This window comes from Erpetoichthys calabaricus, chromosome 8 (assembly GCF_900747795.2).
Source record: "Erpetoichthys calabaricus chromosome 8, fErpCal1.3, whole genome shotgun sequence".
NCBI lineage: Eukaryota > Metazoa > Chordata > Cladistia > Polypteriformes > Polypteridae > Erpetoichthys > Erpetoichthys calabaricus.
In genome coordinates, this window is record NC_041401.2 from 92,654,696 (window position 1) to 92,679,944 (window position 25,249).

Below are 25,249 nucleotides of genomic sequence, written 5' to 3' on the forward strand. Positions count from 1 at the left end.
GGTAAGAAACATTAATACAGCTTGACATTTTGAACTGAAGTAATTACTGCATCTGTTTATTCATATTATTTTTGGTCACTATATTGATGTTCAGTTCAGTACAATTAGTATTGATTTTAAGTTCCTTGTTCAAAGTTTGGAAGGATTGAAAGTCAGAACAGAAGTTCCGTTGTGTATTCCTCTTTGTGATGACATACATAGTGAGGAAACATGGAAACTGCTGGTTGCTGGATGATGAGAGAAACTGAAGGGGTTGGGTCAGCCAAGGAAAGGAAATATTGCCTTCCTTCTGGAAAAAGCTAACCCACATTAAATGGAAACAAAGATAGGCTAAGCTGGAAATTTCCTGTAGAATCTGTGTTCTTAGCCTATTTAGATACATCAATAGCCAATCACCAGTAGAAATGCATTTCCCTGAATGAAGGCCATGCAGTTTGTGTTTGCATATAATATGAACCCACTTTAATATATCAAAGTACATTAAAATGCATCAAAATACAAATGTTTAGGGTAGCGCTAAATAAGGCTTTTGTATACACAGTGTATGATATGACTTCATTTACCCAGCAGATCACAGTATATTGTATGTATACAGTTGGGGTTTACATATTAGGACATAAACTAGTAGACTGTGGATACCACAACAAATTCAGAGATCAATATATGTAGAATAAAAAATGGTGGATGACCTGTTCTGAAGTGCATGTGGTATGGCTTACAGTATTCTCTGCTTGGAATTATTATACTTGACAAGTTCTCCTTTACCCTTTTATATTTAAAAGCTTCTCAGAATGCTGAAAAATAATTACTACTAATAATGGATGTGTGTAAAGTACGCAAGAGGCTACAAGGAGCTGAGGCTCCAGTGGGTTAAAACAGGACGGAGAATGCCCAACAAAAGACACTTAGGAGTGAGGGAAAGATCTACAAAAGCAGCAGGAGAAGTCATATATGTGTGCAGGGTGCCCAAGTGGGGCAACAGGGTGGGCACCCATAAAGGGAGAGAGAGGAAGATGCAGTCTGGGCCGAAATATGCAGTATTTCCTCAGGAAGCTAGAGGGCAGGCAACCCAGAAATTGACAGGGATATGTAACCCTCTATGAGAAGAGAGATGGCAGGGAGAAGAAGTAAGACTGTAGTGCTGCATACATGTGCTGTGAGACAGATGATATATTTGAGTTGTTTAGTTGAAAATATCACATGAATGCTTGATGAACTGAATTGTTCAAGTTGTAACTTAACTATAATCTTTCATCTTGGTCAATTGTTTGAAATAAATTGTATAACCTGGTCAGCCCGAAATGCCACTTTTTGGTTGAAATTCATTTGGAGCAAAGTGATACATATTCAGTGAGTGTCTGTACACTGTTTTATATTTCTCTCTTAGTAAATGTTTTTCATTTTAGAGTCTAGGGCACAGTGATCAGTTTAGTAGAGCATTGATAGAAAGATGAAAATGTGATCAAGTAGTACATGTAAAAACTGTAAGCTTTAAAGAGTGGTAGATGAAAGTCTGGTAATTTTTTTTAAATCTCTTGTGTTCCTGATGTAGCAATACACAGCAACTCATTTAACATCAATTATGGTATGACTGCGAATACACATGTAATTGATTAAAATAATTACAGGGACATAATGATAAATAATGGAATTGCACACAACGTCCTTAGTTGTCTGAGATGTAAATTTTTTTTACATTAAATGCATCTTTAATGCAGTCTTTATTTTAAATTACAGATCTCCATTCTTTTTGTTTGGAAGGAGTTATGATTAAAAGCCTGAACATTATAAAAGCAATCCAAACCAGCAGTTTCAGTGCCTAACCCCCAATGAGGTGCAAGAGATTGCTGGTAAAATGCAGTTTTGAGTTTACAGAGCATTACAGAGTGAAGGATGAAGGGTCTTATTTAATGTGCATGTATATACTACTCTTATAACAAAACATTTTTGTTTTTGCTGACTGAAAGTTCATGGCTGCTCTGCAATACAAGTCTGTTGACATAGTGTCTTTTGGGAAATATCTATTGATTTATCAACACAACAGAATCTGTTCTGAACTGGAGAAAAAGTGCATGAAACTCTTGGAACACATTGAACTTATTGCATTATGCGCCAAAGATCTAGTATGTATAGCATAGTTTTTTAAGAGTTTACTTTTGACAAATGTATGATAAAAATTATAAGATGAAGATGATCCTATGGCACTGTGAGTTTATAATAGCTTAAGGTTTTATTCTGGCTTTCTACTGTGATGTTTGCCATACTTCTGTCTTTTCTGACAGTGTTTTTTTTTGTTTCTAACACAAAATCAGATTTGTTATTGCAAAGAATTTGATAAAATAGAATAGTCCTAGAAGTGGTCATAATGTACACAAATACTGTGGTAGCTAAATTAGTGGTCTTGTCTTGAGTTATTTGCTCGCTCTCTCTCACTCTCTCAGTCAGCAGGATAGCTGTTACTGATGTAGCTTTCTATTTTTGGTATTATTGTGCGGTTGCCATAACTGCGGTATGATAGTCGATGAGCACTGAGCAGACTTTCTTTGTTTTTGGTGTACCTGCCTTGGGGGGTTTGTTAAGGGAATCGTTTTCTCTTAACTTGTGTACACATCACTGTTTTGAGGAGGTCTTCTTTGATTTGAAATATTTTTCTCATTACCTTGAGTGTTATAATGAATTGAAATATATTATCGTCAATAGTTTAAAAAGGGATTTTTGTAATTTCTATCTTTACATAGTGTTGAATTGTTGTGAGAGACAATCCAGCACAAAGAACCAGAGATTTGCTCTTTGATAATTTTTTTTTCCCCACTGAAGATTAAGGCTTGTATACTCACACTTATTTACCAGTTTATGCATCCTCACTTGGTATTACAGAAAAAGTAACAATTTTGTTTTAGGTTACGGAAATATTCAATTCAGCTTCTTCTTGTTAGTGTACAGTAGATGCAACATGCTGTGACAAGTTCTAATATGCAAATACAAACATTACTAATTACATAATGAGTACATAGAGACTCAAAGTAATTTTGAGGCTGATCAATAAAAATAGAGCCCAATTGACTTATCATGAAAGGAAAACAAAAAGTCCAGCCAGCTGCACCCCAGGAGAAAATAGTGCCACAGTCAGACATAACAAAGAAAATTAAAGACATAGTTTAGACAAAGAGTTGTGAAGACCTAGGACAACTGGTTGTTCACCCATTCCTTGGCATTCTACAGTAGAGTCAAAGCAGGGCTGTAGTGCCTTACAGCCGAAACTTTCTATCTGTTGATTTTCAGGGCTAATAGTATCTTGGATGTCTTTTTCATGGGCAGGAAAACAGCTTGGCAGTAGAGCAATGGCACGAAATGCCTCAGCAGTATACTAAGAAGAGAAACAGAATACAGGATGGTTAGTAATGGTTCATAATTATTGTAATGCTTATATTTCTGTACAAATGACTGCCAAACAGAGTTGCAATATGAACAAATAATCAGCAGCTCTAGTCAGTGTATGCTATATGAAAGTAGTGAGTCCTCAGCCTGGATTTAAAAGACATCTCTTATATAAGCAGGGAGATCATTCCACAGCCATGGGGCCCTGTATCTAAAGGTTCAAACTCCCACTGTTATTTTATTACCTCTTGGTAATAAATCTTTAGTAGTTTGACATCTTGAGACTTTATTGTACACTCTGGCTTGTAAGTAATGACAAGTTCAGTTAATTAGGGCCTGACCTTTTAAGGCTTTATATGTAAGAAGGAGGATTTTGAAATCGGCGCTAAGCTTAACCAGAAGCCAGTTTAAACACTTCAAAACTGAAGTTATATGGTTGGTTGTAAAATACAAGTAACCCCTTTACATTCACAAGGGTTAAGGGCGGAAGACCCCTGCAAATGTGAAAAGTCTTGAATAATACTTTATCCCCCCTAACACACAGACAAACATACCATATGATTAGGTAAATGGATCTGTTATAAACAAGAGAATGACGTGCTGCTCAATTGGAGTTATCACCGCATAAGGACAGAGAAAGACAGCATTGTTGCAGGGGAATTGGAAGGCTCATTGAGGTGTCCTGCAAGGGAGCCATGAACTGCAGGGACGCAAGCCTGGCAACAGTAGTTGGAGGCTCAGCGTAGCCCCCTGCCGAAGCCACATAAGGCTGCATAGGTCTGAGCCTAGGAGCAGGTGAAGAAAGTGGGCTGAATTGCCAGTTAGTTGACTCCTCAGCTGCAATGACCTACTTGGTTTGGTTTGAGAAGACGTATGTTTTCAAAGGGATGCACCAGGGACTGTATTTTTAAAAGATACACTCCTGCCATGTTTTTAACCTCAATTTTAAAGGATTATTCATCTGACTTTGTTTTTATTGGATTATGTATTTCTTGAACAGTTTAGAGCACTGCACTTTTGAACACTATTTTTGATGGTTTGAATAAAAACACTAAAGCACTACTTCACCTACCCCTTGCTATGTTTGTGTGTTGTGTCCTCATTTGCTAGGCTCATCTCTCAGGTACGTTATCGATGGTATCGGTTCAAGAGGCTCCCTAGAGCACCACCCCCAACACCCACGCTGCATCACCTCACTCTTCTTCTTCTTCTTCTCTTTTTTTTATACAAAATAACTTTTTACTATTAAATATATAATATTCACTTACACTAATGAATAATTAATAACATTAACATAATTACATGATTTTATGTGATACAAAGTGTGGTGTATTTGCTAAGGCTTTGGACTTCAAACTTTGAGGTTGTGGGTTCAGATCCCACTACTGACACTGTGTGACCACGAACAACTTAGTGTTTAGCAACAACTTGACCTGAGAACTGGAAAACCAAAAGAAATGTAACCAATTGTATGAAGCCTCTTGGATAAAGGTGTCAGACAAATGAGTAAATGTAAATTTTCAATATTGTTTATATATTTTTTGATTACATGTTGTCTGTGAGTTTCTGTGATTTATCAGCAAGCTTCATAAATATTCCCGTTTAATTGTTAAAGACCAACTCGCAAATAACCAAAACTGCAAATGTCAAATTGTAAAAATAGAATGGTCAATGGTGTCAGACATGTTTCTTAAATTTAATAAAAGGTTTACTGCTGAATTTTTTTCATCACATTTTCTGTACTGTGACAGGTGAGGAAGCCAGTCTGGAATTTCTCAAATAAATTGTGATGTGTAAGGTGAGGCTGAAACTGTATAGTGACTCCCTTTTCAAGTATTTTAGAAAGAAAGGGCAACGTTGATATTGCTCCATATATGTGACATGTGTGTGGTTCTAGCTCTGATTTTATTTTTATTTTTCTTTCAGTAATAGTTTGATAGCTGACCTTTTGGCATTCAGTAATGAACTAGTGATAATTCAAAGAATGGGCACTGCGAGAACAGCTATTGAACTTTTCACTATTTTTGTTGTGACTGGGTCTAAGGGACAGGTAGTAGTTTTCATTTTAGAAATTAAAGTTATGACTTAATTTTCTGTTATCAAGGTAAAAATTAATAAAATGATATGCGCAAGGTGACACCGGATTTGCCACTGTAATATTTAGTTTGTGAGGTAACACTGAAATTTAGACTTTGGACTTGAAGTTTTGAATTTGTACTTGACCCTCCTAAATATCGATGATTATTTCCTTTGTCTTACTGTTGAGCTATATGTGGTTCAGTTTGCATCATTTAACAAAGTCCTTCTCTAGTGCTCTATATTAATTTTCCTATCCATTGCCGATAGACACAACTGTGGCTATGTGATCAGAAAATGTGTGCAAATTACATGATTTAGAATTGTATCTAAAGTCTGAAGTGTTAAAAGTAAATAGGAAGGGAGCCAGCAAAGTTCTCATAGGCAGTTTTTAAACCGCACAAATTGTGGTCTTCCAGTTAGGTAATCCATTGTCCAAGAGACAGTGGTAGCATCAACTTGCACTGACCAGAGCTTTTCCTCCAGTAGTTTTGTCTGTAATATGTTGAATGCGCTAGTGATGTCAAAAAACAAGATAATGTCCTGAATATAATTATCTAGGGGAACTAATATGAGAATTAGGTTGTAGTGTACTGAAAGGAAGGTCAAAATATTCTCCCAGTAAAAACAGAAGAACTCAAGCCCAGCAAAGATACTGATGGGGTTAAAGAATGGATGCAGCACGATCAGAAATTGCATGGTAACTAGCTATGGGTAACTCTCAGGAATGCATTGGGTCTATTCATTTTCAGAGGACATGTTGGCATTGTATCTCTTTGATTTTATAGATCATAGTTTAACCTAAAAGGCATTGGGCATTTAGAGGCTGAATAAGCCGTGCTATACCAGCATCTAAAGAAGGACAGTGCTAAATGTGAGATGTGCTAAGAATATATTTACAGGTGTGGTTTGGAGGGAGAACACTAACAACTCACCCAGAAAACCAATAAAAAATAAGTAACAATAAAACTCTGTTTAGTCTGGTGCAGTAAACCAGGGGAATTTTAAATTTCTCTTTGTTCATGATTATATAGCATGTTTTGATAGTTTGATTTTTTTTTTTTTTTTTAAGTTCTTCCTGCTTTCTGAACTGGTTTGAATTTCTTCTAATAGCTATTTACTTGAAAGAAATTTGCTACTGCTTTGTGAGGTGTAAATGAGTTAGAAGCACTTAGATCACAGCAGCAATCCATAATATCTATTTGAAATCATATACAACCAAAGTTGGTTGTTGAGAAAGGACTTTTTTACATCAATTTTTATTTCAATTTTGTAGTGACATAGGCTGTTTTTTGTTTTTGTCAGTAATACTCCTCGAATGAAAAATAAGACTCTTTGAATTAACAGCAAGTAAGAAATTAATAAACTGAACTAATAGCACTCACCTTAAGGTGTTAATACTTGCAGTACTAACTACAGTGTTATGTACTGAAGTGTTATGCCATTTGGTCTTTTGAAAGATTACCGGTACTTTAGATATAACTGTGCTGATGTTTTTACAGAATTTAAACATTAGATTATTATACCAGTTTGCTATTTTATGCCCAGGATAATGGCTTGATCTAGCAAAGGATTTTCCATTTTTATCACAGTTAACCTAAAATAAAAAAAAAAACACAGGTAGAGCAATAGTGATGAGTGAACCCTGCTGAATTTTCTTTAAAGTGTATGTGGAAGGAAAAACCAAACTAGTTTTGAGTAGTCTTTTAAGCATCCCTAAGGGTTAGGAAAACATCTGCCAAATATGCTGAACCGATTAATGTGGCCAAAAATCTGACCTGAGCTGTGAGGCAGCAATACTAACCACTGTGTCACTGTGCCTCCCTGAGATAAAATTATACTCCGAGTCCTTTATCTCTTTTTGTGTCTCCTCTCCTGTGGTTTGGTAACCTGACTTACCGGGATTGCAGATTCCTCCAAATGGCTGGCTGTATGCTTCTAAAATGATTGAGTATGAGTTTCACTATACTCTGGCACTGTATGTGACAATAAAAATGTCTAATCTCTAATCTTTAACTAAAATTAACACACACAGAGCCTGTAATGCAAAGGTTCAGTATTATATACTTTGGGTAGTAACAGGGACAGCCGCCCCATCTGTAATATATAGTGAGGAGCATAATATGCTTTATCCAGCAGTGAAGACACAAAATACAATGAATCTATACATGAAGTATTTTGATAATATTCTTCCTATGGTCAGCTAATGTACCTGTCAAATGACAAGGCTTTTTTTTTTCGTAACAAAAGTGGGGTGCAAATTTGTATATGCCACAAATTATTTACATAAATGAGAAGAAGATCAGGGAGTGTGTAAAGCGTTAGCGTTTACAGTATGCATGCGTGAAAGTACTGCACTTTTGTGAGGTAGCATAGATTGAGTAATGACGTCCCTATCCAACATGGCTTCTACAGCTTTGTAATTTCACACTACCACACAAAGCACCATAGGGTGGTGGGAAAAAAATTATCTAACCTGGCCACACAGCTAGTTTTCAGGGATAATTTTGTTGAAGAAGTTCACAGGCAAATCAAACAAATGTGCTGTGACACTTTAGATCAACACTAGTGCTCAACCTCTTGTATTACCATTCCATTCCTAGGAATTTAAATGTCTCTAAATACAATTTTTTGGTCTTAAATCATTAAAGGTAAAACTAAAGGCCTTATTTCTTTATTTTCCCCAATATGTTTAATATCGGAGTTCCAAAAAGGTTTTACAGATTTTTTGAGTGGTTGTGTGTCTTAATTTTCTTATGCACATCTAATTTGTTTACATAAATAATTTTTAAATTAGTGTGGTTTAGTATGGAATAAAAATTAGAAATCATTAAATTTCCATACTTTTAATTAACAAAAATATACATTTCAAAGCTTGAATTTCATTTGTAGCAAAAACGTACTTTTCGAATCAGGTTGGTCAGAAAATCACTTTGTAAGTTTTATGACATTTTCTGATTGCATCAGTGTATATACATTTGCTGTTTAATAACACTTTCTAAAGTGTAACATCAAATCCACAAGTCAAATTCATTTAAATTTCAAATGTCACACACCTGATGGTTTAATTTTAAAAAATCTTTCCCTCCATTTTTAGATTTGTCCCAACTTTAAGACTACATTTGTGAAATCAAACATGTCAAATTAAGATTATTTCAGAATTTGCATAAAACAGCCTTTGTTGTGTTGCCTTCAAGTTACTTCACATAAGTGTTGAGATTTTGCTACTGCTTAATGCATGTGTATTAATATAGAATTAGTCACTGAAGTGGACTTGAGTGTAACTGCTGAAATTAGACACAACTGCAGACGGCATTGCATTCACTCTGGTGTCATTAAAATGATAGCCATTACTTTGGTTTCAAAACATGCAATGAACAATTCAAATTTAGTGCTTGATGATTCGATTTTCAGTAATTAAGTGTGAAGTTTCTGTAGCCACACTAACCATGTATCTCTGAGATCATGCATTTCAGTCAACAGATTGAATGTCAAATGATTTGATAGATTTGCCTTGTGCTTTCAAGGTTTGACCAATGTGAAAATTTTGAAACAGTAACTAAATACATTTTATTTTGGAGTGATGCATAGTAGGATGGCTCCCTGTCCAAAGTTTAATTCCTGTCATGTACCAAGTGCAGGCAGGATAGGCTCCAGCTCCCAGTAACTTTGAACTGATTATGCCAGTCAAAAACTGAATGGTTGGACAGGCAAATGTAGCCATGTTCATAACAAACTGAGGATAAATGCAAAGATCCCTTATTTATCATGGCTTTGTAAGGCACAGTATTAAAAAGGTAATAATCTTACCATTCATGCAACGTACTCAACAGACTTTTGACTGATCTCAGCATTGCACTTTCAATGCATGAGCAAATTGTGTGTTTTTATTTCTAATTCTATAATGGCCCTTTTTGCCGTGAAAACGTAGCAAGACTCTGAAGTTTTATTACGTGAAATCTTGCATGATTTTTAAGTATTAGATGGGATACCTCAAACTTTGAAAAGCACTTGCAATTGAGGTAGCTTCTAACTCTTTCTCTTTCAAAGTGTGTTTTTCATTTGCTTTCTCTTTCTGTCTTCCTTTGATCGTGGTTGTCATGCCTGGCTTTTTTTTTTTTTTCGCTCCTTGCTATTACACCCAGTAACAATGTATAACTCACTACCAGTTGAGAGACAGTAGTCTAAAGGCTAGAATTTATTAAATTTAGACTTGTGTTTCATTGATAACCATTATAATTTGATGTAGATTATATTGTATTTTTATTAATATACAGTCTTCATTTTTCACTTTGATTTCCTTAATATATGTAATTATGACCATATGGTATATGTCCGCGCTGCTGCCTTGCAGTTGGGAGACCTGGGGACCTGGGTTCGCTTCCCGGGTCCTCCCTGCGTGGAGTTTGCATGTTCTCCCCGTGTCTGCGTGGGTTTCCTCCGGGCACTCCGGTTTCCTCCCACAGTCCAAAGACATGCAGGTTAGGTGGATTGGCGATTCTAAATTGGCCCTAGTGTGTGTTTGTGTGTGTCCTGCGGTGGGTTGGCACCCTGCCCGGGATTGGTTCCTGCCTTGTGCCCTGTGTTGGCTGGGATTGGCTCCAGCAGACCCCCGTGACCCTGTGTTCGGATTCAGCGGGTTGGAAAATGGATGGATGGATGGATGGTATATGTCATATGAAAGTAATGTTTCATTGATATAGTTGACAAAAGGTACTCTTTAAGGAGTTTTCATATAGCATATAGTAGATGGATATGTTTGTGTAACTCTGGGTCTGTGAGGTTGCAGTGCTAATCACTATTCCACCATACAATTCTAGAATGAGTTTTCAATTTGAGTGAACTTGCATTTCCTGGTGCAAGTTATTATTTTTTTTTTTAAACTGTACTCGGAAGACACCTCTATTTGAGAATAAAACCAGGTCCAGAGACTTTGTTTAATCTGTTTTGACTGTGTAGACCAGGTGTCATTTATCATATTAAGGCAAATTAAAGTGGAATGCTTTATTGGTGTTGTTGCTCTAAAAGAACTACAAATTTGAACTGTCAGTGGTATTGTACAATTGTGCTTCATTGTTGCACTTTTGACAGGTCATTCTTTTTAAGGAGAAATGGAGTTACTTTCACTCAGAAAGAATGTTGAGAATCACTTAGCTTATTTAGGCTAACTTCACCCAGCTAATTGTAGAGTTTGGTAAAAAAAAAAAAAAATTGCATAATTCGTGGTTAACACAGGAGCCTGAACATAAAAGTACAAGTCAAAGTTTTTTACCAGAAGTAAATTCTACAGGCTATCTACCCAGTAAATGCTCTGTCACAACTCTGTCTGGCATATATTTAGTTTTATACTGTTAAACAACAAATGTTAATCTCTTTTACATCCTATAGAAATGTGATTTTGAATTTCAAATCTCATCCTGTAACAATACTTCCCATGTAGAACAGATTCCTTTTCATCATACTGTTTAATTTCACTTCCCTTTAGATTTGGTTTCAGACGTGTTTCTTTTCTTGTCCTTTCTTGTCCTTTTTCAGTGGATTAGGCTTTTCATCTTTCCTATAGTACAGTGTTAAGAATTGCTCATAGTACTGCAGAAGAAGTCTTACATTGCAGAGCATTTTAAAATTAATAATATATTTGCCAAAATTTTCTAAGTGTAGAGTTTAGCATTTATATTTCTAAAACTGTTTTAGGATGTTCATATTTATCACTGCTTTAATGTACAGTAGTTCTTTTTAAATAATATTTTGTTTAAATACAATTTGTAGCACATCCTAAAATTAATTGCTGTCCACATCAAACTATTTCTCAAAGGACTCATGCTGTACATTAAAATTGCTTTATAGATTCACAAAACACAAGCAAGACATCACTATTACTTATTTTGTTTATGAGGTGTTCATTCCTAGGCTTATCAATAATACATTAATATCTTAAGAAATACTTTTAATCTACTGTACATCTGTTGCACAAGCTGATAAAAGAAGGTTTACCTCTCCCTGACTTGCCATATAAAGGCACTTATAGTGAATGCTTTTGAACTAGCATCAGGCAAAGGATATAGCATGTAGATGAATTCAGGCAAAGGGAGTGCAGAATGTTCTACAAAGTGAAGACCTCTGAAAATGGGATGGGAGCTGGTAATCTGTTTCCTGTCAAGTGAAGGACAGTAGCGTAATAGGGGCATGGTTTATTTAAGATGACAGACAAGCAAACTTTTAGGTGAGTAAACTTATCTGTAGTACTTGTATTGTTGTAATAATAGTAACACTTAATACAAGGAGATCATTCTTGGCTTCAAACTCTGACAAAAATATGCTTTACAATTGTAGTGAAGAAACATACTAAATTTAATTGCAGCGAAGGTAAAATCTTATATTTCTGAATATAAAATGAATTGAGACATGTGATGTACTCGCAATACAAATACACACACTCTTTCCTCCTGATTAGCCACAGAGCCATAGCTAACGGAAACCACATGGCTTATATGTTATATTTCTTAAATGTAACACTGTCAGCTTTTCATATGCTTTTAGATTACTATGTACACATATGAGTTTAAGTATTTGCTTGTTTTTTTTTTTTTTCTTTCATCGCAACATGTAACCGGAATGAATAGATTACTTAATTTCTGGTGAACATCAGTGGGTTCAAATTTTCTTTGTAGTTAGAGAATATCCATGTGACATGTGTTAGGCATATGAAAACCATGCTTGATGACACTGCGTTTTAGCAATTCTAACATTCTGTAGTATATACTAATGAAAAGTATTTATCTTGGTAATATTAAAACTTAATGTTAGTTGCTACATTGTAACGTACATTGTACAAGACAGGTATATGAATTATCACATGATCAAGTGATAATGTTGCAGATAATCTCTTCAGTCACAGACCAAATCTGTCCATCATTGCTGTGGAAGGTGAATGTATTCATTCTTTACATAAATCCGCATTATAAAATTCTAGTGTTGTGGGTAGCTGGAGCTTATCCTGGCAACATCTGACACAAGGCAAAGACCCACTCTATACATGATGTTGGTCCATCACAGGATACACTCAAAAGTTAACACCTATATTTGATCACTTTGCACCAGTTTATAGTGATCACTCAACCTAAGTAGTCCTTCTTTTTAATGTGTGAAGAAAACCCGAATACCTGGAAGAATGCTCCATTTGACATGAGCAGAACATACAGATAGTGGTCAGAGCCAGTGACCCAGTCTCCTGGATAAACTGGTGTGGTAAACTACTATTCCATGCATGTTCCCTAGAAACTTACTATCATTTATGTATTTATATCATAAAATTATTTTGTTTTATGACTACTTCTCATAATATTTTATACTTGACAATGAATAAAGGATATTTGTAATACACCTTATGTGTGAGATACTTTATAATATCATCATTAAAACTGTAGTTTTTTTATATACTTTATATAATTCAAGACTGCTAAATTTAATGCATAACTGATAAGCAAAAAAAGGAAAAATATACATGTGCTGACTAAGACATTCTTTGAAATAAAAGTTTAAAATGCTGAGCTGTAATTGAAGGTTTTCTGTATTGAAGCTACTAACCCCTCATGTAGAGTTTGCAAACAGAGGAGCATTCTGTCTTATAGCACCAATAGGGTTTATTCAGATATTCTGTGATGGCCCCCATCTCTGCAAATATAAATAAAGTAACTGGTTGAAGAAGTCATGTTTTATTTTAAAACTGAAATATAATACTCTTCTATGGCTTTTAAAATATAAAATGTATAATCTGTTGCCAGACATACATTCACTGGGGATTTTGGAAAAAGCCTTAAACATTTTCTTTGGAGAATGTTTGAAGTTCTGTGGCTTACCCTGTTAATAAATATAAGAGCTCTAAAAGGTCTGCTTTTATAATAGACTTTTTGATTATTGGTATCATATGTAAAAAAGAAGACAATGTAAGTATTTAATACATTTTAGTCCTTTTTACCACTTAAGAAGTTTTTAGACCACATTCTTAAATACAGTTATTGGTTTCTTGATATTGTGTTTACTATGAGAAAACGTAGCTTGTCTTAGGTAGTGCATACGTCATGAGTTGATCATTTGGTGCGGTTAGGTCATCAGAATGCTTTTTCTAACCAACTAGGTACTTTTTTAGGTTTCAAGAAAAAATATATACATTTAATTAGTCATAGGTTTGTCAGATGAGAAGATTAGAGTAAATCTGAGATATAATGCAAGAATAATAGTTTAGTTTTAGGAGGACCAGTTCTGTCTATTTTATAGCATAGATTTCTTTTTAGTTTTGATATTTAAAGTCTGTGCTCTTTAAATGTTGTATTCTTATCTTGCTATTGTGAATTAAGTTCTAGACTTCTCCAACTATGTTATGTCTTGTTGTGCAGTCTTATTTGTGATGTGTGGTTTGTGCACTTCACTCATATGGTGCACTTTTGTGTTTGTTTGAATATTTTACTCAGAATATGCCTGTTATAGACATGATAGATAAAGAATGATGTCCTATGCTTGTTATGCCACAAACATATCTTGGACTACTGACTTCATTTTCACATACCTTTAGCTGAAATTAATGTGTATGTTGTGTTCTTTAAAGGTTTTTAAAGGTTTTTAAAGGAAACTTTGCATGCATAACATTGTGAACCCTTTTGACCTTTGGACTTTGAACATAGCACAAATTCACAGACTTGCTAAATGTAGCTCATGATTGCAGATGGCCAAAGACTTGAAGTACGTAAACCTCTACAGGGTATTGGCTTGTCTTTGGGATGTGGTGTAAACATCAGAATACCTTAATTAAAACTCACACAAAATTGAGAATAATTTTAAAACTCCACAAAAATACGCAAATAGGTATGAGACTTCAATTAGAGACTCAGTACATGAGGCAGGATCATGAACCACTGTGCCACCTGATACTAAATACTTTGGTTGATAACTTTTGAGTCATGCTTATTGAACTCGGTAGTTTTATTGTGCTACACATCCTACTCTTATGTATGTCACGTTCCAAGCCTGAGATGTTGTTTCAGATATAAGTGCTTTTATAAGTGTTTTATACACCTCTTAACAACTTTGTAAAATTAAAAAAAAAAAAAAATTGTATATTTAAGTTTGCATTTAACTTCTTCTGATCACTACAGTATATACACCATATTAATGGTAAGTGAAGTTTTTTTGCACATTTTCAGTTTCTGATTAATTTTTCCTGGGTACATATTCAGAACAGGAGTATGAAATGGGCATGCTATTTGGTGGCTTAGAAGGTAATTAAATTTATGACTCCTGCTTAATAAATATATATTTTCGACACAATTACTGTCTAAACTGCATACTTACCAAAAATAACAACATCTTTGTATTGAGCTGTTCGAATTAAAAATTATTTCTAAAATGATGGATATGCATTGATTCTAGCCGGCAGATAATTCAAAGAAGGAATTAAAGGTTAATAATATTATTTTTTGAGTGTTGTTTAAAATACTTTTAATTGGGGTCCGAAATAAGAGAACTGCAAGACAAAAAACAATCCTGTAGTTATTGTTTTTTTTATTTCATAGATTACTATTTACAAATTGAGTATGTTTGACCTTAGTTTTCTGTATCTTAGGAGATATAATTACAAAAAAATTAAATTAAGTGACAATTCAGCAGCTAAATTTATGGTAGTCTGTAGGTCATCATATACATTCTGATCTCATTCTGAGACTTTATGATTTGGGTATGTATCCTGGCAGGAATTGATGAAGGAACATTACCTGGCTGTGAGGACAGGTTAAAGGATGGACGGGAGAGCAGAATTATTAAATATTCCCCTGAACTGCTAGATGGCAGCATCTCTGGAGGCAGGTACACCAGTGGATACCTGAAGGGCATGCTGGGAGTTGTAGTGTTGTAGAGCATCCCTGTGGGGGTCCCTGGGTGCCACCAGGGGCTGCTATTAGGAGCTGCGCTTCGTGGTCTTTGGGACTTCCGACCAACCTGGAATTACTTCCACTGGGCTATCCCCTGACACCAGAAGAACTCCTGGGTCCAAGATAAAGGAACCATCCTGCCACATCTGGGTGAGTTGAGTTGGGAGGAAGGAGGACAAGACTCGCTTGGAGGTGTGAAGGAGAGGGAAATGAAAAGAGGTATTATGTGCACATTGGAGATCATTGTGAAGAATGTATGTTAATAAATCACTTATTTGAACCTGGGACTTGTGTTTGTGTGGTGATGTCTGAGGCTTGGTGAGGCTACAGCTTCCCCTACTGTCCACACTGCACAGGTCAGTGGTACACTCCCAGCATTCTATGTCCATTAGAATTACTCTTCCAGAGTGATAGCAACTTTTTTACAACATACTGTATGTTAAGGAAAAAAGTCATCTCAACTGCTTGAGCATTAGTTTTGTTAAATTATCTTGTTTTTTTCAATGCATATTGCACACTGTTTTACAAAGCAGTACACTGTACAATTTTTGACACATGTATTTCCATTTCTAAACTTAATCAGACTGAAAAAATGTATTAACAATGAGACTTAGAAGACAGCAATCAGAAAGTCATCTTTTACATAGTGTGAAAAATGTTAAATAGTGCCCCGTATTGGCTTATGTATTCTCCCAATCACTCTGTAGCATGTATGTTTGTTTTGGGTATTTTGTGACATGTTTGAATAGTATCTGTACTATAGAGACATGAGTTGTTATTTGAATCAACCAGTGGAAAATGTTTTCTTTTGTGCAGTGTCTTCCTGGCATAAAGACGTTTCACAATTATTGATTTTAATACTCTGGAGGAAAAAAAAAGACAGTTTAAAACCTTGATAGTTATAATGATTTACGGCAAGTGTATCTGCCAAATAAAATACAATGTAAATATAACTATAATGTAGTGGTGCTTTGTCAGTTTTGCCATTTTGTGTTATGCAGACTCAAAAGATTGACGTTGAGTGAGGAAAAACAGCAATAATGAAACTACAGATTTTCTTTCCACTTAAAGTGGAAGGTGGAAAAAATGCAAAAATTAGCCTGTAGCACTTTGATCATACAAACGAGAAGGCCAAGCATATTGTTCTTCTCTAAATTATTACATAAAAAAGAGCTCTCTAACTATTTTTGCTATGTCACTAAGACAGCATTATTTTTATTATTTTATAGTTTTAATGGAAATTTTGTATTTTGCTTTAACTTCAGGTTTTATTACTTGTGTTTTGTTTTATAAAGTAAAATTTTACTTAGAAGTTAACTTACTGCTGTTTTTCCCTATCTAATGGTCTACTGCAGTCCTTCCCAAACTCTGTCCTGGGTTCCCAGTGTGGCTGCAGATTTTTGTTTAACCAGTTTCTGTTATTAATTGGTCTCCTAGTCTAATTAAGATGGCTATTATTTCCCAGTGTCTGTGTTTTGTGGTTAATATAGAAATTACAAAACTAAGTTTGGTAATTTTTTTATTAAAATGTACTAATCATTTAAATTGGGATAATGTTGTTTTGTTTTGCCTTTCACTATTGAGTGTGCTTTGCCCTGGTGTGTTTTCTGCTTGTTTTTAATTATCATTATCAGGATTACAATGAATGGAGCAATCTACACAGAAAAGGGCAAAATAACAGGACAACAACAAAAGAGAGTTAAGCTTTTAAAGCTATAGCAAAAATTAGAAATCTTTCTAAATGTTGTATAAATGTTAAAATGTTACTGCTATGCAGAATGCAGAATAAGACAAGAGAAGAAAGACCAAATAATTAAATGAGATCAATTATTACCAGTTATTATCACTGATTGTGAATCTGGTTGAAAGAAAAACCTGCAGCCACAGTTTGCCCCCAAGACTGTGTTTCGGAAACACTGGTCTATTGTTTGTGCACTGTTGAAATACGAGTCATTAACTGGCCAGGTCTCTTATGCAATTCTCATGCTGGAGGCATACCATGGTCCTCCTGCCTGTCTCCCTTGACCATAGCTCTAAAGGGCAACTTGATTCTCTCTGTTGCATGTAGATGCTACCTGTTTTTTGATGATCAAGAACCATTAGCAAAGACTCTGTTGTATGCCATCAATCATACAATAGCTCAGTGGAGAATATAGCAAACTGTTTCCAAGAAAGCCACAACCAAGCTTTATGGTCTTGGATATTCCCATCTCATACCACATGAAAGTGTCTGTTGGCCCTTATTGGTGTTATTTTCCCACAGTGATCTGCAGATGTGCTGTCTGATTTCCATTTTGGATTACTGGTAATCTTCCCTCTCCTGTGCAATCAATGGGGGAGGCCCATGACCCTAGAAATCCCTGGCAATCATAAAATAACATTGATATTGTACATTCAATCCATGCCTGCTTTATCTAGTATATAGGTTGGCAAAGTTTTTGCTCAAATACAAATCATTAGTTGTGTCAGACACATCCAGTTTTTGGAGTTTGAATCCCTTTCCTGGGTGTTATTAAAACATTAGAGAAACTTGGTTGAGAACAGGCCATTCATCCCAATCGAACCTGACAATCCTATCCATCTAATTCCTCCAAAATAGCACCAAGTCGAATTTTGAAGGTCCCTAAAGCCCTAGTCTGCACCAAGCTACTTTTTAATGTATTCCATGTGTTAATGGTTTTCTGTGTGGACAAAAAAAACTTCCAAACATTTGTGTGATATACCCTTAATAAGATTTCACCTCTCCCCCCATGTTCTTGTTGAAAAACTCATTTTAAAGAAGGCTTGGGCCCGCTGTACTAATTCCTTTCTTAACAATCATGTCACCTCTTAATCTCCATTTGCTTAAACTGAAAGCTTCAACTCTTTCAGTCTCATCACATACATAGGTTCATACGTCTTAGTCCTGAATAGTTGCTCTCCTCTACACTTTTTCTACAGCCTAGAGACCAAAACTACATGCAGTACTTCAGGTGAGACCTCAGCAGTACGTTATATAGCTTAAGCATAAACTCCTTTGACTTGCACTCTTACATATTGTACTGTATAAGTCAACATTCTGTTAGCTTTCTTAATGGCTTCTGCATCTTTTCTTAATCTTTTTCTTAATTCCTTCCATTAATTTACTTGTGATGCATGTTAAGCTTACTAGTCTATAGTTACTTGGATCTGTCCAACCTCTCTTTTTATATAACAGGATGATATTTGCTATCCAGTCACAGGAGTCTCCCCAGTGTGCAGTGATATTTGAAGAATATACGTTAAGAGTTTAAGTATGACTCACTAACCTTCATAAGCAGTCTTCTGCACGAATGTTACCTGGTCCTGGCCATCTTGTTTGATTTCTGCTTTTTTAATCCAGTTAGCACGTATCCCTCTAGAATTTCCAAATTACTAAGTACCTCATTGCCAGTCCCTGTTACTTTTGTGAGGTTATCCACTTCTCAAGTGAAAATTTCAGGAAAATGCATGTTTAGAACATTTGCAATTTCATTGTCTGTGTATTTTAATTCACCATTGCCGTCCCTAATACACTGTGATTCTTTCTTGACTGTTCTTTTACTGCAAAAATACTCACAGAATCTCCTTTGGTCATCTCTTGTCTTTTCCTCAGTATTTCTTTCTCTTACTGCCTTCTCTCTTTCCTCATCCATCCATCCATTATCCAACCCGCTATATCCTAACTACAGGGTCACGGGGGTCTGCTGGAGCCAATCCCAGCCAACACAGGGCGCAAGGCAGGAAACAAACCCAGGGCAGGGCGCCAGCCCAACGCAGACTCTTTCCTCATTTTCTTTTTATCCACTTCTTTCATAATCTCATATACACTGCAGTTAGTGATGGAGTTATCTGTCTTGTTCTTCTTATACAGTTTTTGTGTTTTGCATATTCTTTTTTAAACTACAGTAATCCCTCCTCCATCGCAGGGGTTGCGTTCCAGAGCCACCCGCGAAATAAGAAAATCCGTGAAGTAGAAACCATATGTTTATATGGTTATTTTTATATTGTCATGCTTGGGTCACAGATTTGCGCAGAAACACAGGAGGTTGTAGAGAGACAGGAACGTTATTCAAACACTGCAAACAAACATTTGTCTCTTTTTCAAAAGTTTAAACTGTGCTCCATGACAAGACAGAGATGACAGTTCTGTCTCACAATTAAAAGAATGCAAACATATCTTCCTTTTCAAAGGAGTGTGCGTCAGGAGCAGATCATGTCACAGAGATAGAGAAAAGCAAACAAATCAATAGGGCTGTTTGGCTTTTAAGTATGCGAAGCACCGCGGAACAAAGCTGTTGAAGGCGGCAGCTCACACCCCCTCCGTCAGGAGCAGGGAGAGAGAGAGAGACAGAGTTTGTTTTTCAATCAAAAATCAATACGTGCCCTTCGAGCTTTTAAGTATGCGAAGCACCCTGCAGCATGTCGTTTCAGGAAGCAGCTGCACAAAAGATAGCAACGTGAAGATAATCTTTCAGCATTTTTAGACAAGCGTCCATATCGTCTAGGTGTGCGAAAATCCCCCGACGTCAGGATCAGAGAAAGTCAGCGCAAGACAGAGAGAAAAGTAAGCTGGGTAGCCTCTCGGCCATCTGCCAATAGCGTCCCTTGTATGAAATCACCTGGGCAAACCAACTGAGGAAGCATGTACCAGAAATTAAAAGACCCATTGTTCTCAGAAATCCGCGAACCAGCAAAAAATCTGCGATATATATTTAAATATGCTTACATATAAAATCCACGATGGAGTGAAGCCACGAAAGGCGAAGGGCGATATAGCGAGGGATTACTGTAATTCTTTACTCACTGCAGAGTTTTCTTTAACTTTTTACATGCTTCTAAATTTTGGGATGAACTTGTCCTGCATTTGATGTTAAAAATTTTTAAAAAGTGTATCCCAGTTTATTCCTTTTAGACTTTAATGCATATGTTCAAAATTTCTCTTAGTAAAGTTAAACATGACAGTTTTAGTTTTTTTTTATATGCGCTCTATGAAAACACTCTGGAATGCGTTATATTATTGTCATTAGGCCATAAGGGTTCAATCACCTCTACCACTTGAATTTTATCTTAATTATTACAAAATACCTAATTTAGACAGAATCCCCTGGCCCCCTACTCCCCATTGGTGTTTTAACTTATTCTGGTAAATAACACTTATTACATTTGCATCTTCCTGTGTTTGCTCTGGCTTTTCTCTTGGTACTCAGGGTTTCTTCTCTCATACCCAAAACTGTAAAGGTTTGATTAATTTGAAGAAGATTCTTAAAGATTATGAATAGTCTTTTGTTATACAGTATATGTATAGACATAATTTATGGTATATTGTAGTTGAAATTTGAATCCTATTGCATTACTGTTAACTGTTGCATCCTATTGTTGCTGTGGTTTCCTGAGGCATTTATCTTTTTTGTACTTTGATGTGCTTAAAAAAAACTAATAAAAAAGCAAAAAAGTTTTTTTTGACGCCCAGCCTTTATTTCTGTTTTTATGTGACCAAAACAAAATTTCAAATGTTTAACAGAATTCTGTCAGTTTTTTCTGTATCAGTTACACCTGGCACATATGTATGTTTTACGATAGGTGTTTTTTTATGCTACTTAGTGCCTTTCACTTAAACTTAAGGTGAATTGGCCTAGTTGCACAGAACACATTTTATTGCACAGACAATTGGCAGGTTATGATTATGTATTTGCTTGGGTATCATTATTTATTATGTATTGTCGTGGGCGGCTGGAACCCTTACCCTGCCGGGATGCCCAGAGTGTGGAAGGACCAGGGGAGAGAATATTTTTAGGACAGTTTCTGCCCCCGGGCCGACAGAGGACAGCCCCCTTGGTTTCCATCAGGGCCGCATGGCAGGGGGCGCATGGACCTTTCCAGAGCCTTATTTAGCTACACTTCTGCCACACCCGGAAGTGTGGCCGGAAGAAGCTTGTTGGGCATCTGGAGTCCTTCTCGGTGCCCTATAAAAAGGGGCCAGTCCCCACCATTCTAAGAGCCAGAGACGGGAGGAAGAGGACAAAGCCTGAGGAGGAGTGGAGGGAAAAGAACTGGTGGCAAGAAGGGACTGTGTGTTGTGTTGCAATGTTGGTGTTTTGTGCACTTTATTCCATAAATAAAACGTGTGTAGTGTGGCAAACTGGTGTCTTGCTCGTCTGTGTCTGGGTTGGCTTCACAGTATGTTTCTACAAAAAAAAAAATATAACTATGTTTTTTTTTCATTTCAATCTAAAATGAATCTCTTCACACAGACTAACTTTTTGTAGTAACTAAAGATTTCTAACAAACAGTAAATGGGCTTCATGCAAAACAAATTTTCAACAGACTTTGCCTGTTTAAACTGTTTAAGGTAGGATGCTTCTGACAGTATACCTAACTGGAATGCTACCTTATATTTGTTTATTTTAAACTGCTGTATGCCGTAGTTATTAAATAGAGAATGGCAGTAAATACTGTAAGTAAAAACTTTCAAAACTGGATCTCATTGCTGATATTGTTACCTTGTTTTAATACACTCGGTAATAATTTTTTGCAAGTATTTTTTAAGATCCTTTGCTTTAGTGTATAGTAGCAGATTCTAAAAAAAATTATATCTTTGCATAGTGGAATACATTTAAAAGTCTATGATTGTTGTATGATCTATTTACATATTTGAGTTACTGTAATTTATGAATCTCAGTTGTTAAGCAGATATATAATTGTAAAACTTACATATTTTTCTTCAGTGTCACATTATATCAGTGTGTGAACTTTTTTGCCTGACATGTAGTCTATAGTTTACTCTGGCCTATTTTTGCCTGACTTCTAAAACTTACAGTGCATTGTTTTTGCTGTTTGATTTTTTTTCTGTTTCATAATGTCACATTTTAAACTCATCCTTAGCAGAATACACTTTTATTTGGAAAAGCCAGATTAACTGCAGATCGTGAAATATAGGCTGTTCTGGTTTTGCTGTCTTTCTAAATTATCAGCTGTTTATCATTTTTCATTTATGCTAGATAAAGAAATTTGTAAATAAATAATAATAATTAGTTTCTCTTTACATAATATAATTTCTAACAAAGTGAAATACATTTAACGAAAGAAGCAAATAGCATATAGCATACTGGTACATGAAGAATTTTTATTTTGCTATTTGCACAGGATAGTCCTTGTACAGTGTACTATAATACTTATTTTTGTGATGGTAGCTGAACAACTGCCTGTAGCATTACAGTATAGGCATAATAATGGTCAGTTCTCAGCCCAAGGTTGAATGAGATTTTAGATTGAAACAACAGAAAGTGAAATATGCAGTATTTGTTTTTTATTTATTTTTTACTTGTGCTTGCTGGTTATGAATCCTTGTCACTATATTCACTGTGGTCATAAAATATTATGACTTAATGGGTAACAAGACTGAATCTAAATCACATATTTTTTATTTGTGACAGTTGTTACCTCTACTTGATTGTAGATAAAGGGCAAATATTTTCTAACTATTATGTTTTTCGTTATAAATACAGTTTTTGGAAATATACAGAATGCTACACATTTCTGATCCGTTTATTAGTAATGCTTTGGAAAGGTACCTTTGTTGACAGACCTAGACAATTGCAAGCTGTGTAGTGCTTGCATACACATTGTCACACATTCAAATAATTAAAATTTGAATGCTTACAATTACTGTATATTTAAACAAACAAAAAAAAGAAAGTATATATACTGTATTTGAATTAAACATTTTGGTGGTTACATGTATATACATTCATGTACTTCCCTATGAATTATGCAGTGCTAGTATATAGGCCGTTAACATAGTTTTATTATACATAACACCAAATTATTTTAGAAGTTGATAAACTACTAATTAAAAAAATGAACTTGCACAACTCACTCACCTTTTTTTAACAAGTTTTGCTGAATGTAATAAGTAAAAACATTTTTCATTAAAAAAAATGTTGGACTGTTCTCTGCTGCCCTTCTAAATATATACTATACAGGTGTACTGACCACCATCCAGCTTAGCTACTAGCTTTCAGTTAGTCTTGGGAATAGCTGAAATTCATATATTTGACTTTAAAATGTTGGTTCTCCATTGTTTTTTTGCTGAAAATCACTTCAGTATCAGTCTCCTTGGATGATGGGTCTACTAAATAATAACTTTGAACCACGTGGTACTTATTGCAATACAATAGCACATTCAATTGTTCAGTTTATTAGAACATTGGAAAAATTTGGAGAGAACAGATCATTCAGCCCAACAAAGCTCGCTAGTCCTAGTTGACTTTTGAAAGTCTCTAAAGTACCATTCTCTGCTACTCTACTTAGTAATGTATTTCGTGTATCATTTTTTTCTGTGGTTAAAGAAACATATTGTTAAATTTGTTAATACTCACAGTGCCTGAGGTTATTTAAATCAGTCAGACACAGTTTTTTCAGTGTTGCAAAGATACTGTATGGTCAGGCGTTCCACAAACCTGAATTGGATGAAGCAGTTTTGATATTTTTATGGCTGGACTTCCAGTAACTTTTTTGTAGCCTCTGGCAGCACCAAGAAAGGAGCAGCTGTGTACAGTGCATCCGGAAACTATTCACAGCACATCACTTTTTCCACATTTTGTTATGTTACAGCCTTGTTCCAAAATGGATTAAATTCATTTTTTCCCTCAGAATTCTACACACAACACCCCATAATGACAATGTGAAAAAAGTTTACTTAAGGTTTTTGCAAATTTATTAAAAATAAAAAAAACTGAGAAATCACATGTACATAAGTATTCACAGCCTTTGCTCAACACTTTGTCGATGCACCTTTGGCAGCAATTACAGCCTCAAGTCTTTTTGAATATGATGCCACAAGCTTGGCACACCTATCCTTGGCCAGTTTCGCCCATTCCTCTTTGCAGCACCTCTCAAGCTCCATCAGGTTGGATGGGAAGCGTCGGTGCACAGCCATTTTAAGATCTATCCAGAGATGTTCAATCGGATTCAAGTCTGGGCTCTGGCTGGGCCACTCAAGGACATTCACAGAGTTGTCCTGAAGCCACTCCTTTGATATCTTGGCTGTGTGCTTAGGGTCATTGTCCTGCTGAAAGATGAACCGTCGCTCCAGTCTGAGGTCAAGAGTGCTCTGGAGCAGGTTTTCATCCAGGATGTCTCTGTACATTGCTGCAGTCATCTTTCCCTTTATCCTGACTAGTCTCCCAGGTCCTGCCGCTGAAAAACATCCCCACAGCATGATGCTGCCACCACCATGCTTCACTGTAGGGATGGTGCCAGGTTTCCTCCAAATGTGACGCCTGGCATTCACACCAAAGAGTTCAATCTTTGTCTCATCAGACCAGAGAATTTTCTTTCTCATGGTCTGAGAGTCCTTCAGGTGCCTTTTGACAAACTCCAGGCGGGCTGCCATGTGCCTTTTACTAAGGAGTGGCTTCCGTCTGGCCACTCTACCATACAGGCCTGATTGGTGGATTGCTGCAGAGATGGTTGTCCTTCTGGAAGGTTCTCCTCTCTTCACAGAGGACCTCTGGAGCTCTGACAGAGTGACCATCGGGTTCTTGGTCACCTCCCTGACTATGGCCCTTCTCCCCCGATCGCTCAGTTTAGATGGCCGGCCAGCTCTAGGAAGAGTCCTAGTGGTTTCGAACTTCTTCCACTTACGGATGATGGAGGCCACTATGCTCATTGGGACCTTCAAAGCAGCAGAAACTTTTCTGTAACCTTCCCCAGATTTGTGCCTCGATACAATCCTGTCTCGGAGGTCTACAGAAAATTCCTTTGACTTCATGCTTGGTTTGTGCTCTGACATGAACTGTCAACTGTGGAACCTTATATAGACAGGTGTGTGCCTTTCCAAATCATGTCCAATCAACTGAATTTACCACAGG

At 36.0% G+C, this 25,249-nt stretch overlaps 1 protein-coding gene and 1 long non-coding RNA gene across 2 annotated transcripts in view; one reads left to right on the forward strand and one right to left on the reverse strand.

The window, feature by feature from the left end:
• Positions 1 to 25,249, forward strand: part of ksr1b (kinase suppressor of ras 1b) — a 192,048-nt gene that overhangs the window by 23,532 nt on the left and 143,267 nt on the right. The gene's annotated exons all lie outside the window — the stretch shown is intronic.
• The window catches only part of LOC127529003 (uncharacterized), a 194,411-nt gene continuing 171,855 nt past the window's right edge, over positions 2,694 to 25,249 (reverse strand). Inside the window, exon 2 of the long non-coding RNA XR_007935684.1 lies at positions 2,694 to 3,367. This is a non-coding gene — a long non-coding RNA (uncharacterized LOC127529003). The remainder of the gene's footprint in view (positions 3,368 to 25,249) is intronic.